Raw genomic sequence first — 14847 nt, 5'->3', positions numbered from 1 at the left:
GGGCTGATGCCAGCCGACCAGGCGCTGTCGGCGCCATCTGGCCTGAACACCCCAGCCAGCCAGCCCCGTCTGCCAGCCGCGTCCCTCTGGCCGCCGCTGCCCTTGCCTCGGACACCAGGCGCTGGCTGCTGCCTGGTCCGGTCCCCGCCGTCCGCCGCCAGCCTGCCGCCGGTACCGCCGCGGCCGGCTAAGGGCCTGTGCCGCTCGATGAGCATCTCCGGCCACCTGAACGATGCTCCTGCTGATGCCGTGTTCGCGCGCAACTCGAACGAGCGTCGCTCGCGCAGCCGCGACGACCTGCGCCCCAGCGGAAGACTGGGCCACGAGCCGGCCTCGACCGTGCACCACTACCCTCCCAATGGCCAGTACCGCACGGCGGTGGTGCTCGTGCCACCGGTGCCGACCGCGGAAGGGAGCACCGGCTCCGGCGGCCGCTGGGTGGGACTTGGCCGCTCCGATTCGACCGCGCGCGAGCGCCGAAGCCGCAGCCTATGCACGCTGCTGGAGGAGCGCGTGCTGGCCGCCGCCGAGCCCCGGCCGCCGGAGCCGCGGCCTGCCCACTCGTCGCCACCACGATGGCCCGTCACAAGGATGGCGCAGGACCGAGGCCGGGGCGCGTCCCAGATCGCAGACGGACCGACCCAGCGGCCGAGCGGACCGCAGGTCTACTACCTGCTGGACGACTACTTGAGCCCAGTCACCGGCGACCAGGCGAGCAAGACCTCGTCGGAGGCAGAGGTCGGTCCGGACAGGCCGGCCGCGCCGGAAGCCGCCCCGAGTCGGCCGCACGTCGCCTCCTTTTCCAGCCCGAGCCCGGACAGTCCGGACGAGTGGCCAGCTCGCGCCGGCCGCCCGGTCACGCCGCCCTTCCTGTCGCTGCGGGCGGCCGGCGCGACGGGCCGCCACCCGCCGGCTGAGCAGCGGCGGCGGACGACTGCGTTGGGCACACTCAGCGCTCAGAGCGAGGACGGCTTTGGCGCGGGGTTCGACGCACAGTCGACGCTGACGCGGCGCGGCGCCGCCGGGCCGCGGGTCTCGCCCGAGCTGCAGCTGCAAGAGGCGCGGCTGTTCGGCGGCCGGCTCGACCCGCGCCAGCGCGAGGTGGATCGTATCCGCGCCGTCTACAGGTCGCGCTTCGAACGAGAGCGGTGCGCACAGCGGCCGCCAGCTGGCGCCACCTGGCACGAGAACAATCCGCTGCCGGCGCCGGCGCCGCACCGCCAGGCTCCCCGCTGGTCACATAGTGAGCTGGCCTGCCTGGGCTGCACCTGTCCTCACTGCCTGCTGGCACCCGCTGACCGGGAGCGGGCGCTGAAGCGGCGCTCGTACGCCGAGCCAAGGCAAGGCGCCTGCTCTGAGGTGAGCCACAGCACGCCCCTGCTCTGAGAAGAGCCACAGCTCTGAGGTGAGCCACGGCACGGCCCCTGCTTTGAGGAGAGCCACAGCTCTGAGGTGAGCCACAGCACGCCCCTGCTCTGAGAAGAGCCACAGCTCTGAGATGAGCCACAGCTCTGAGGTGAGCCACGGCACGGCCCCTGCTCTGAGGTGAGCCACGGCTCTGAGGTGAGCCACAGCACGGCACCTGCGCTGAGTTGAGCCACAGCTCTGGGGTGAGCCACAGCACGGCACCTGCTTTGAGGTGAGCCACAACTCTAAGGTGAGCCACGGCACGGCACCTGTTCTGAGGAGAGCCGCAGCTCTGAGGTAAGCCACAGTGCAGCACCTACTCTGAGGTGAGCACGGCACGGCACCTTCTCTGAGGTGAGCCATGGCACGGCACCTGCTCTGAGGTGAGCCAGAACACAGCATCTACTCTGAAGTGAGCCACAGCACGGCTCCTGCTCTGAGGTGAGCCACAGCACGGCACCTGCTCTGAGGTGAGCCACGGCACGGCTCCTGCTCTGAGGTGAGCCACGGCACGGCACCTGCTCTGAGGTGAGCCACAGCACGGCACCTGCTCTGAGGTGAGCCACGGCACGGCTCCTGCTCTGAGGTGAGCCACGGCACGGCTCCTGCTCTGAGGTGAGCCACAGCACGGCTCCTGCTCTGAGGTGAGCCCGCTGTCCGCCGACTCCGGCCGTGCTGGCTCTGAGCTTATCGACGTGCCGACAAAGGTCCGTCGTTACCTGCAAGTAATCGGGTGTGCGGCGTGCTGTGTAATGCCGGGCGTGATCGATAGTCGACCGCGCATCTGAGAACGATCAAGGCTTCACCAGCGAACGGCACGAATGGCGATTTGTATTGATTGCCTGATATCAGTTGGCTTGCTTGAGAATGGCCTAGATTCCCTTTTCGCCAAGACAAATGGCCTGTCGTCTTGGCGAACAGGAAATCTAGTCGCGGTCATATAAGAGACGGTTCGATAACTCTGTTAAATCAGGAGTATTGGCCAGGAGAATGGTGTTCATTTGAAACATTTTTCTCCGTTGTGCATCCCGACCAAGATGGTGCATTAAGCTAATATGCAGAACATGCATCACCCTTTGTCGAGGGCAGCTTGCATGTGATAGTTTTCAAAAACCCTGAGGGCATTCAAAAGAATATTTGCTCAAGGTTATCACCAGCTGTCTTGGATTATGGACACTCAAGATGACGGAGTTGACCATGAAGTGAACCTTCTCATAATATGGTCACCTCTGTTTCCATGCAGGTGTACGTGTCAAAAACTCACGGCTGGGTGGATGAAGGGTTAAAGAAAACTATTTTCAGGAAATTAAAATATGACCATTTGAATGAAAATACTCCCCCACTCACCACCTACAGGGATGTAGCTGCCAGAGCTGCCAAAACAAACGTCAAAACTCCGAATGAAGCGTCTTTCATCGACGAAAGGTCACTTAGCCCGGCGTCATAAGCAGTGGCATTTCACCAAAACATCGAACGTTTCAATTCACGTTCAACTCCTGCCAATTCCAAGCTGCCAATTGCAAGGCTCTAGATCACAGCCTGATCGCTCTTACGAATGTCAATGTTTTTAGAAGCCTACTGACGTTCATTTTTGCGCCGTGGCACGGTGAAGCCGCGTCCACAAATGTGTAACGCAGATTTGATGCTCAAAAGAAGCCATGCCTTAAAAGGAAGTGGGAGAAAGAAGAATGTTGAAGAGTCACCTCATAAACGTGCGGACATGCGCAACGAACACAGAAGCCTCAAAGAGGTCGACGCCGGTCGACAGCAGCCGCGAGGTCAAGAGCGGTCGTACCCGGCCCGAGGACGGCGAGATCAAGGCAGCTCTGAAGCGCCCGAGGGCATGGGTCGCATTCTACGGAGCTCGCTTGGAACACAAATTGTAGCAATTATTCAGCAATGGAATCGTGGAGATGACCAGGGAAGTGCTCGGCTGGCCAAGCAATATTGTTTCGCCTAGAAAAGTCGCCGTGTTTCACTGAACGCACGACACAAACCTGTCGCGAAGCCAAGCCATTCCTCACAGGTTGGCTGACTGAACTGAGAGGCCTCAGAGGTGCTGCCGTTAGTTCGAGTGTACTCATGATGACTGTTATCATGAGTGCAGACAGCGCTTCATTCCAGTCACTATGTATGTGCGTTTGTGACCTTTGCTTTTTTCTCCATCGACGGAGCCCGGTCCTCAGGATACGGCCTGCGAAAACAGAAAAGGTGTCTTGACCTCGGTCGACCTGACGTAGCATTCAAGCTGCTTGATCTTTTAAGAAATGGCATGGTTAGAAGTCGTAGATCGTATACGGTATCACCAGCTTGTTTTTGTTTTGTTTTGTTTTGTTCCATGTAAGCCATCAGTTGTGAAATAGACAGGAAGTCTTCTGTCCTCGCACTTTGAAAGGTGACAAAGCCCCGGCAATCTCCGATAGCTAAATTGCCACATAACCGTAACAACTTCATAGGGCATTTTGAATTGGTCCTTTTACTTTTTACAAGGTGTTAATCACTTCATAGCAACTTGACAATGCCGGTTTATGCGCATCCAGCATAATTATTTGCTAAGGAGCATTCGCAGTGCATCGTTTTGACATTAATTACCCACTTCATAATGCCATGGATACCACCACGCGGATGTCGTTTCTTCCGCTTCCGGTTGGCTGGGGACGGCACCCACCGAAGTGCGTGGGCAGCACAAAGCTTCACGGCGCTCTTTTTCCACCAGCCTATAGAGTTGACGCGTTGGAGGCGCGCTTTCGTGAGAGCTGTAGAGCGATGTTCGAATCCTATATTGCATCCTTGCCTGGTTGTTGTCTACAGGAGCCAAACTCCCGCCGCGTAACGGATGGAGATTTCCTGCACGTACGGCGTGAATTTTTCGCTTTGTAGTGCATGCCGCTCGGTGTCTGTGGTGCGGTCTGTAGCATTCTGGTATATAAGTGAGGTGCCATGCGTTCGAGCCCAGACCAGCGCTGGACTTTTTACGAGTGCTTTATGAACCATGATGAACTGTTTTCTAATAGCCGTTGTATGATATTAGTGTAGTGTGGTATTCATTTCCTCGAGAGTTCCGTGAAAATCACGGGCATATCGCCTACTTAAACCCGAAGTACATTTACCAGAGCGACGTCTTTGCCATGCAACCTACAATTACATGCTCCTAAATATTTGGTGTGAGCCCAACTTCTGACATATGATTGCAAATCTGGTGTATTTTTAGAACTCGTCTGAACTGGGCTTCGTTCCACATGGCTTGTATTACACGGAGCACCGTCAGCCATTATTTCGTTTGCTTTGTTCAGGAAGATTATTTTATTTTCCAGTTGCTCGAAGATTTTAGTTTTCACAGCGGTCACTTTTTATAACTGATTGAATTTTTTGTCGTCAGACTAGGCCCCACGCTAAACGCGGCGTGACACGTGAGCTCTGACTGCGCGATCCGATGATGAGATTCCAGTTCAACGGTATATGTTGTGGTGAAAGGTTATCAAGCCGCCACGCTCGGCGTGATACTTGAGCGGCCTCTGACACCGGCTGCAAACCATCCCAGCCAGGGGCATATGGCAGGCCGCTGAAGCGACTCGAGCCCTGCCACACCACCACAGGTAGAGGCGCAGGCACTTTAACCAACTGCGCTACGGGGGCGAACCAAATTTGCTTTGTCATTAAGGATAACGCACGAGCCTGCGAGCCTTACACATATGCTGCATTGTTTTGGAATATCACCAGAGCAGCAGTTTATCACATGGCTCTCCTCTACAATACTATAATGACCTGCAGTCCGAGCTAAGCAAGTACATCACAAACAGCTGTTTTCTACGGCTCGCGGCATAAAGCTACCTCTGGCCTTCTACCAGCTGGATCCAGCTCGAGACAAAAGGCTACCCCTGACTTCCTACCAGCTAGGTCCGGCTCGAGGCATGAGGCTACCTCTGGCCTTCTACTAACTAGATCCGGCTTGAGGCATAAGGCTACCTCTGACCTACCAGCTGGATCCGGCTCGAGGCATGCGACAATCGAGCTTGCGCCCATGGCGTGCGTGCTCTTGACTGGCAGCCGGACTCGTGCACGTGACGGGCCGGGAGCACTGGCAGCAGCACGCTCGCGGTGCCAGGTAACGGACCCGTTCGATTTGTCAGACCGCGAAAAGCTTGAATTCAGCTGTTACTATATTCACTCAGCCCTGTTTATGTCGAGAACATGTGATCTGCAACTGTCTTGGACTCAGTGGGATCCTGAACTAAATAAACACATCAGAATAGAACAGATTCTCAGAACAACCACCTTCTGTTTCTGGCCCACGTTCACGTCCAGGCTTTATTCAGAAACACAAGTTTACTTGCGATAACACCTGCCCCCACTTTTACGTACCGTGATCATATGGCTGTCGTCACTAATGTACCGCAGTCCGACAGCTGTCCTCGGTACCGCATTTCGGTTACAGCTGCCTTCACTAACGTACCACGCGTCACAGCACTTCTCCCGAATGTGCCGTGGTGTGTACCACCCTGGGTAACGTACCGGCTTGGCTACCTTAACTCCCAAGTATTGCACGACGGTCACATGTGACATCACCAACGTACCGTGGTCGCAGCCTTCTTCACTAACGTATGGTGGTCACAGCTGTCTCACTAACACACTGTGGTCAAAGCCTATATCACTGATGTACTGTGCTCATGACTCTTCACTATCGAACCCACTGATACGATGTTATGCTGATGCCCAATTGTTCTATGCGATTGACGCTCACATCGATCACCTGCATGTTGCATTTTCTCTCGGCCGTCCTGTGTCTGCCACACATTCATGCACGGCGACTTTGTCCGTCACTAAGAGGATGTGAAGTGCTCCTTCCTGCGTTGTTTTCAGTCCCCCTCGCTCCCCTCCGCACTCTCCATAGTTGAGCCCTTTGTGTCCGAGTCGCAAAGCCGGTACTCGGGTACTCGGCCCGACCGGAGCCGGCTGGTCCCGCTGAGGTCGATGGTACCCAGGTGGGCGGCCAGGAGGGCGCAGGCGCCGCGGTCTCGTCGGCGCCAGCCCTCGGGCGCGAGGCTGGACCGTCGCTGTTGCTCCGGTGCGCCGACGGCGCCGAGCTGTCTGCTCCGACCGCGCCGGTCTGGACCGAGGTTGCGATTCGTGACCGGCCCGGGGTCGTGGTCCGTGACCGGATCGTGATCGGGTTCCGTGACCGGACTAGGGTCGTGACCCGTGAACTTCCGTGGTTGTGACCGGTGACCGGACCGGGGTCGTGAATCATGACCTTCCGTGGTTGTGACCAGTGACGAGACTGAGATTGTGGCCCGTGACCTGAGTGTGGTTGTGACCGTGACCGGACCGGGCCGGATGACCTCGGCCAGCCCGCGGCGCTATCTGACGTACCCGTGGAGAGTGAGGGACATACGACTCTGGGTAGGTCTTTGAGGTTCAGTCACGACGTGTAACTCTCTTCCGTTGTGTTCCCTTTTGCGGATGTTTTTCTGTCTGCGTCAAGGATTTTCGGCCAGTCATGCGTTACGATAGGTGGATGGTTTTGGGAGCGGTTCATACATGCTGCAGTGCTGTAACGGAAAAGCTCGGCATTCACCTTCCGAATGAAGGACTTGGTTCATGCCCTAGTTTAGGTCTGCGGATGGCTGTGCATTTACACCCAGCTAATCTTGCTTAAACAAAACAAAGTACGCCTGAAAAGCCCATATTGTAAGATATATATCCTTTCATTTTGCACTTGTACGAGCTGTTATTGTTATCGACGGATACCAAAGCCCAACGGCAAACGAGTATTGTTATACAAACCATAAAAAGGTGTGGGATACGAAGTCACGATGTCACATCGTTGGTATAGCAAGCAACCCGCCGAGTCACGCAAAAGTGCAAACACATTTTGGACTCATTGGCCTGAGATGGATATGTATGCATATATGCGCGCTTAAAAACCGACATGTAGATAAAGCCCAGGGTCAAACGTATGCTAATATGCAAAATACAACTACCAAGACCCCAATGGATAAAAACATAATGTGGTGTGATGGGATGTTTGAAAGGAAATAAAGCCGATTAAATCCAACAAAAATTGTTGCACATCGTCTTTAGCCGCCTAACTGCAGGAACACCGTATCAAAAAGTTCCTGCAAGACTATGCCTTAGTCGTAAGCATATCATTACGTGGTATGTTTGCTTTCATAACCACAGGGGTCTAAATTTTCTTTGAGTGGTGACAAAGCCAGCTCTCTTCAACATATTTGCTTTCGTGCCTTTGATGCGTTTTTTGCGACTTGATGTTGATTTTGAGTCAAATATTGAGGGAACGATGTTCATATTGAGATAGGAAACGCCTCCGATGTTTGCATCCACTTGTAGCGAACAGATGGCACGCTTCTGCTTTTCACGGCGCGGCGAAAGTAAATTGGCGGCTAGGTGTGTGCTAAGGACACTGGAACTATTCCGTTGCAAAATTCATCTGTAGTTTGGATCTACCTTACAAGTTCAATACACTAAGGCTTTCGCGTCTGTTCATCCCAGCATTTGTGCACTTCATACATGGCGCCGAGTTAGGCCCCTGCTCATTAAGACAAGCGTGAAAGTGGCTGGAGTGTATTTTCAAAGAGCATTCTACGCTCTGGATGCTGGATCCTCCACATTTAATAGTGCAACTTCCTGCGGAAAAACGTTTTTGCAATGCCTGCAAGTCAAACTCATCTTAACACGTAACACCTGTTCGGGAACACGCATTCCTTAGCATTGTATACAACGCAGTGCGTCGTCTCATTTTCACGCAACGGTAGAACAGTGACTAGGTGAAGGATGGCGAGCAGTTCCCGTTTGAATTCTTTTTGGGAGGTTTTGGTATATACTCAAGCCATCTCCACACCAACTCAATACCCACCCACCCACCCAGCCCGCCATATATATATATATATATATATATATATATATATATATATTCATATTTGTGTCCATACCCCTCCAGACGGAACCTGGGAACAGTTGGGAGATCGTAAAACGTTTCTTATGCCAGGCTATGCAATACGACAATCTGTATGTACCTTATATCATGAGCTTTGGTACCAGTCTAAACGAACATCGAGAAGAAGCTAAAACTGACATCACTTATCGTGAAAACATCAAAAAGGTGATCAAGGCTGAGCCCGCTTGTGGGTACATATACGTATATATATATATATATATATATATATATATATATATATATATATATATATCCTACAAATGGATATATCATATACATTTAGTGATCATTCTACTCTGTCCAGTAGGAAGAAAAATACCAACATTCTGTCATGAAACGCTTCAGATATATTTCAACCCGCTTCAGCCTGGACAGCTCGCTCTTCCCAACTCCAATTCATCCAATTGTAACAATAATAATAGACGCATGTGCGGTTGGTTGTAGGACAGTCCCTCCTCGAAAACTTCTTTGACAAGCGTTGTACCTTAGCTTTTTGTTTTTAAATTGGATACCAGATGTGTGTATAATTTCCCCAGCATATCTACTGTGAACCATATTTTTTTCTCATGATTGTCGTGTTGATTTTGAATCATAATTTCTCTCACATGTCTTCTATACATCACATTATTGCTCCACATCCTTGGATACAGGGTAGCCCATGATGCTCTTATTATCCTGATAGTTGATAAGTGGTTTACCGAACAGGCGTACAAAACCCCCTATCTCCCCAGTATGACATACACATTCGCACACATTACATTGAACATCATATATTATGCCGCTTACTTTACATCCAACCGTTTGCTCACACACACATGACATTTCAGGTCCCTTTACTGAATTATGACTCTGATAAATCCGCTAACAGATGACGCAGTTTTTCGCACTTCTGTCTGCTCGTCGCCTGAACGGTCATAAATAACCTTTTTTACACGTGCTAACTGGTCCTTAAGGCCTGATTTCATTCGGTAAGATATCAGGGGTTGGCATGCAAATAATATTCTTAAGTGTTTGAAGTGGCTCAAAATGCGTTGTATATTTTTAAGTATCTGTCTAATGATAGGCAGGTGGCAGGAGACTGCTATGGCTATTGGGAATTCTCCCTCTGTCTGTTTGCTGCTGCCAAAAAACTGCTCATGCTCAATTCTGTTGACATTACCAAAGATATTGTTGATTACTCTGTCGCAATGGATCCGTTTTCTGAAATCTGAGCTTTCAGGTCTTGTCTCTGCCCCTTATGATCTTTTAGTTGCTGCAGATTCTCTTCAACCGCATAGCCGACGCTGAAGATACGGAATTTTTGAAAAAGCTTAGGATGATCTGACACAAAATGGAGATAGCTTTTGCTTTCAGTTTGAGAACAAATCATATGGACATTGCCGTCTTTGAGTCTAACAATTCGCTTAAGACTTATACGCCAGTTTCGGAAAACGAAGCTCATCTCGCGTTTTGGGGGTGGATGCCGTTTGAAACGTTATGGTACCGTTTCAGTGCCTCCTGACCATGCAGCCATACTCCAAAAATGTAATTGATTCCCACGCTCTCAAATACGTACACGCAAAATGCCCCCCCCCCCCCCCATTTTAAGTCTATTGCTGTGCCTTCAACTTGCACTAAGAGTGCGTCTGAACTAAGGTTAACGTTGTTGTTCCCTAAAACTCGCTCACTAATTTTTAAGTCCGCTTTCCGTTGGGATTTTGGAGATGCCCTTTGGTCTGGAGGCGATTGGCACGCAACTATTCCCTCCCGCACTGGAATACTAGGTAAAGTTTACACACATCCATGCAATGAGGGATCAAAGAGAGAGAGAGAGAGAAGAGAGAGAGAGAAGAGAGGAGAGAGAGAGAGGAGAGAGAGAGAGAGGAGAGAGGAGAGAGAGAGAAGAGAGAGAGAAGAGAGAGAGAGAGAGAGAGAGAGAGAGAGAGAGAGAGAGAGAGAGAAGAGAAGAGAGAGAGCGAGATAGAGAGAGAGAGAGAGAGAGAGAGAGAAGAGAGAGAGAGAGAGAGAGAGATAGAGAGAGAGAGAGAGAGAGAGAGAGAGAGGAGAGAGAGAGAGAGAGAGAGAGAGAGAGAGAGAGAGGAGAAGAGAGAGATAGAAGAGAGAGAGAAAGAGAGAGAGAGAGAGAGAGAGCAGAGAGAAGAGAGAGAGAGCGAGAGAGAGAGAAAGAGAGACGAAGATAGAGAGAGAAAGAAGAGAGAGAGAGAGAGAGAAGAGGATATAGAAGAGAGAGAGAGAGAGAAGAGGAGATATAGAGAGAAAGAGAGAGTAGAGATAGAAGAGAGAGGAAGCGAGAGCGAGAGGAGAGAGAGAGAGAAAGGGGAAAAAAGATAGAGATATAGGAAGAGATAATATATATATATATATATATATATATATATATGTGTGTGTGGTGTGTATATAAATAGTATACGGACTTACAATCAAACATCCGTATCTAGTCTTGGCTGGACATTTATGCATAATAGCTCTTTGAGGCATCTGTTTCTGGTCCGGACTTTTGTGTGTCCTTTATACTCGCATAATTGTAGACCACACAGGAAACAAAACCTCAGTCTTCTTTGAAACCGGAAATGGCAGGACGTTACGGATGCTGGTACACACCAGTAGGTAACCTTTACGTTGATTAGTTTTCAAGCAATGCCTAATTTACATGTGCTATGTGTTTAGATCACACTTTTCTATTTCAATTGCGCAATTATCCATCCATTTAGCGATGCAACACAACAGGCCACAAAAAATGACCACGTCGTGATTTTTATGTCGAATGAGCGGTGCCATGAGAGCTGGCATCACATGCATTGTGTGGTCATATTGCCGAACCTTGTTCAACTTGAGCTGTAAATAATACTGGTTAAAATACTGCATTTCCGCCTATGGCCAGGGGCCAGCTGTTAACGACGCAGACTGCTTTAAGTAGTTAGCTTTGCCACCAAAGTATTTTCTGGCCTTAAGACGTAAGACCACGTGTCTCGCGCCCGGGATTGTCTGCACTGTGCCACGCCTCGCCAAATATGTGAAGTACAAACTGTTATCGCTGCGCACAAGGCCCGTGAGCGGCGTAAACCTACAGGTTTTGCCTGCTTGCCTCAAACATATGTTAACACGCGGACCAGTGGCCGAACACCGCCCGCATGGTCCGTGGCCTGCGCCCCTCGCGGGCGCAAACGGCGGCAGTACAGCGGCAGGGCACCGGTCACAAGTTTTATACGCGCTGCCGTGTCTTTTTTGTGCGATAAGGCTGTCTTGGACTACTCACACGTGCATGCGTATGTGTTTTTTACCCCTAATTATTTTTCTCCTTTTTTTGACATACTGTTTTGTCTCTCAGACCAATGGCACGTGATAGCCACGCGTGTATGTGGAGTGTCAGCTGATGTTAGATAATAATGATAATATATAGGAAGCCCATCCCGAATAAATCACGCATCGCTTGCGATCCGTACCCCGTCATATGGATCACGTGACATCCTGATGTCACACGTGTCCGTATGAAGCTGGCCCAGGACAGCGCCACCTTCAACGTCTCTATAATGTGGGAGGGCACGAACTAGTGCCGTTCCCGGACACAATAACGTCTCTATAATGTGGGAGGGCACGAACTAGTGCCGCCCCCAGACACAATGCATCACTCTGCTTGAAACGCCGGCTTACACTACAGGCTGGCAATCTTTTAGGGGAATCCTGTCATGAGTCTACCACGAGATATGCGGTGGTCAGGTGGTACCAGATCCAGCATCAGATCCGGGGCACATCAACATTTGACCGGTGCATTTTAAGGACAGAGCAGGTACACCTCCCATTTTTACTCACAGAGCCGTGTCGTTACAACTTGTTTTGCATTGTTAACATCTCGTCAACATTCCGTTTCAGAACCAGCGCAACCTTTCCATCGCCGCCGCGTCTTCTGCGGCCGTTCCGCGTCAGCCGACCGCGACACGAGCGCAGCAGAAGACATACGGACAGGGCTCGGATGAGGTAAGAGGCCGACTGCCGGATCTAGGCATAGCGCTCGAAATTTCCGAGCATGAGACGTGCGCACTGGCGAGTTTTGAGGATATCCAAGGAAACCAGAGGTTTGGAGACACTGCTGTCATGGCAACTGGCACGATTTCAGCAGAATGTGCCTGAAATTGCGGCAGGTTCCGCATGTTTATGACCAGCAGAAACGAACAAACCCTTCAAATTTACGAAAGTGTTTTATGACACAGCTCTTGGCTTTAGGGCCCGTTTGCTGTCAACGTTCTGCGGAGCGCCGGGCCGTTTCATTTTTAGAGGTCAAGACTGGCCAGCACTGCTATTCCTGCCAGGATCGGTTATCGCTGGCCGGTTTTCGGACCGATGGTTACCCGGCTCTCCGCCGACGGCTCATCGGCTAGCCGGTTTTGTTATCAGCTGGTTTTGGACAAGTGAAGTGAATTTTGGATCCCAAACCCACCAGTCAAGTACCAGGGCATGCATTTTTTTTTTACCACTCCTTCACCCCTTTCCTGATGGCCGGCTAGCCCAATCGGCTAACCGCTAGATCGGGGACTAGCCGGTGAGCCCAATCGGCTAACCGTTAGATCGGGGACTAGCCGGCTAGCCCAATCGGCTAACCGTTAGATCGGGGACTGTCCGGCTAGCCATGTAACTGTAAACAAGACTAGCTCCAAACAAAACTGGCGTTTCTGTACCACAGCTCAATACAGTCCGCACGGTAAATGTACCGCTAGCCAATTTGTCTAATTATACCAGTGGCTGTCCAGCGGCAACTTGTCACAGCCAGTGAGATCCTATGGTTTCTTGACCTCGGGACCTCCCGAGAGTGTAGGTGCAGGAACGTCGCAAAAAGTGGGAGTTTTATTCATGCTTGACAGGGCAAGAGAGCTTTTAACCGTCGGTCCAGATAACTCAGTTGGTCAAAGCAACTACTTTGATATGCGCCCATCCGTGGTGGGATGGGTTCGGGTCACTGCAGATGCACGTTATTTACGCCTGTTTGGGATGGCCTGTGCTGGTGGCAGCCGCCGCGGTTAAGTCGGCGTAGAAAGGACTGTGCCCAGCACTGCGGCATGCTGAGGTTTCGCCGTAAAGTCTCGCCATTGCGGCATGCTGAGGTTTCACCGCAAGATCTCGCCACTGATCCGGAATTTCACGACCCGGTGACGCTTTCAGGGCTTACGCATCAAATGCTCTTAAGCGTAGTCACTGAACCTGTAAAGGTTTGGAAAGATATTCAAAACAAAGCTGGAAGTACAGTTTAGCACATAGGCATACTTAAGTCGCTGCAGTCTAGAGCCGTGCCTCCAAGAGCGCAACTCTCCTATGGCAGGCAGATACGAACATGCTACCAGATCACCTGTACGCACTTGTGTTTCCCCTATGGCAGTCATATTGACGTCCAGGTCCTCTTGGATGATCTGACCGCTCGATGTCTCTGTGAGCGAGCCTGGAAATCCTATAGACGATGGAGAGCACCCGGCTTCACAAATGGTTGTCGGGGAGAATCCTGGATGTTCGGAGGTCCCCCGGATGAAGCTGAGCGCAGGCGCCGGCTGTGACGGCTCATGCAGGTCTGACGCGTCCGGCTGACGGGACAGGGTAGATGGCCTCAGGCGGATATAGCTCGGTCGACGGCTCCGGATGTAGCAGATTCACAGACTCAGGATCCTGGTTTGTAACCTGCTTTTTGCTGGCTGATGCAGCTTTTCACCGGCGGATACAAGTCCCAGAGCCGAACGACGGTCAACAAAGAACCTTTTAATGATAGCCGCAAGCCTACATCGATCGCTTTATGATTCAAGTTAAGCGGGTTTAAAGTCGTGGCGCCGTGCGTCGCGTTGTCTTAATGCCTGCGCTATGGGGGCGCGGCCAAGGGAAGACCCGGGTGGTGCGTCCCGCCCTCTCCCGGGCTGGAATTTTATCACAATAGATGGCTCTCGACAGAAAGCAGGAGTAGGCGTGATGCGTACTCGCCGGGTTTCGTTCCCCATCCCCTTAGAAATCCTGACTGCGCCCCTGATACGCCGAACCTGCCATCCAAAACTGCCATAAAACCGCCACAGATAAGCAGAGTATGTCAGCACTGAGCCTCCTCACGCTGCCGGCTGCGGTTTCAGCACCGCACGACACTGTGTGGAGAGAGCCGAAGCTCGCACAGCAAACCTGCGCCCACCAGCCGCCGCCAGTTGCCAGCATCCGACGAGGCCGACTCAGCCGCCACGGACCGACCCGCACGGCCGGCCGCTGCCCTCTCAGCCCGGCAGGTGAGACACGTCCAGCGGGGCTCAGCCCGGCAGGTGAGACACGTCCAGCGGAGCTCAGGCCGGCAGGTGAGACACGTCCAGCGGGGCTCAGCCCGGCAGGTGAGACACGTCCAGCGGAGCTCAGGCCGGCAGGTGAGACACGTCCAACGGGGCTCAGCCCGGCAGGTGAGACACGTCCAACGGAGCTCAGGCCGGCAGGTGAGACACGTTCAGCGGAGCCCAGCCCGGCAGGTGAGACAC

At 52.3% G+C, this 14847-nt stretch overlaps 1 long non-coding RNA gene across 2 annotated transcripts; it reads left to right on the top strand.

Moving 5' to 3' along the window:
- The first annotated feature begins 1045 nt into the window (after window positions 1-1045).
- On the top strand, window positions 1046-14547 carry LOC119100947 (uncharacterized). 2 transcript variants are annotated; one of them, XR_005094482.1, is made up of 3 exons: window positions 1046-1359; window positions 12233-12337; window positions 14461-14547. It is a non-coding gene; the product is annotated as an uncharacterized LOC119100947 (long non-coding RNA). The 2 variants fall into 2 exon arrangements; XR_005094483.1 differs by lacking the exon at window positions 1046-1359 and adding an exon at window positions 6544-6807.
- Window positions 14548-14847: the final 300 nt, after the last annotated feature.

Source organism: Pollicipes pollicipes, unplaced genomic scaffold (assembly GCF_011947565.3).
Source record: "Pollicipes pollicipes isolate AB1234 unplaced genomic scaffold, Ppol_2.1 Scaffold_4881;HRSCAF=5763_pilon_pilon_pilon, whole genome shotgun sequence".
Lineage (NCBI taxonomy): Eukaryota > Metazoa > Arthropoda > Thecostraca > Pollicipedomorpha > Pollicipedidae > Pollicipes > Pollicipes pollicipes.
Note: the sequence above shows the minus strand (reverse complement) of the source record. Positions and strands in the feature narration are given on the sequence as shown.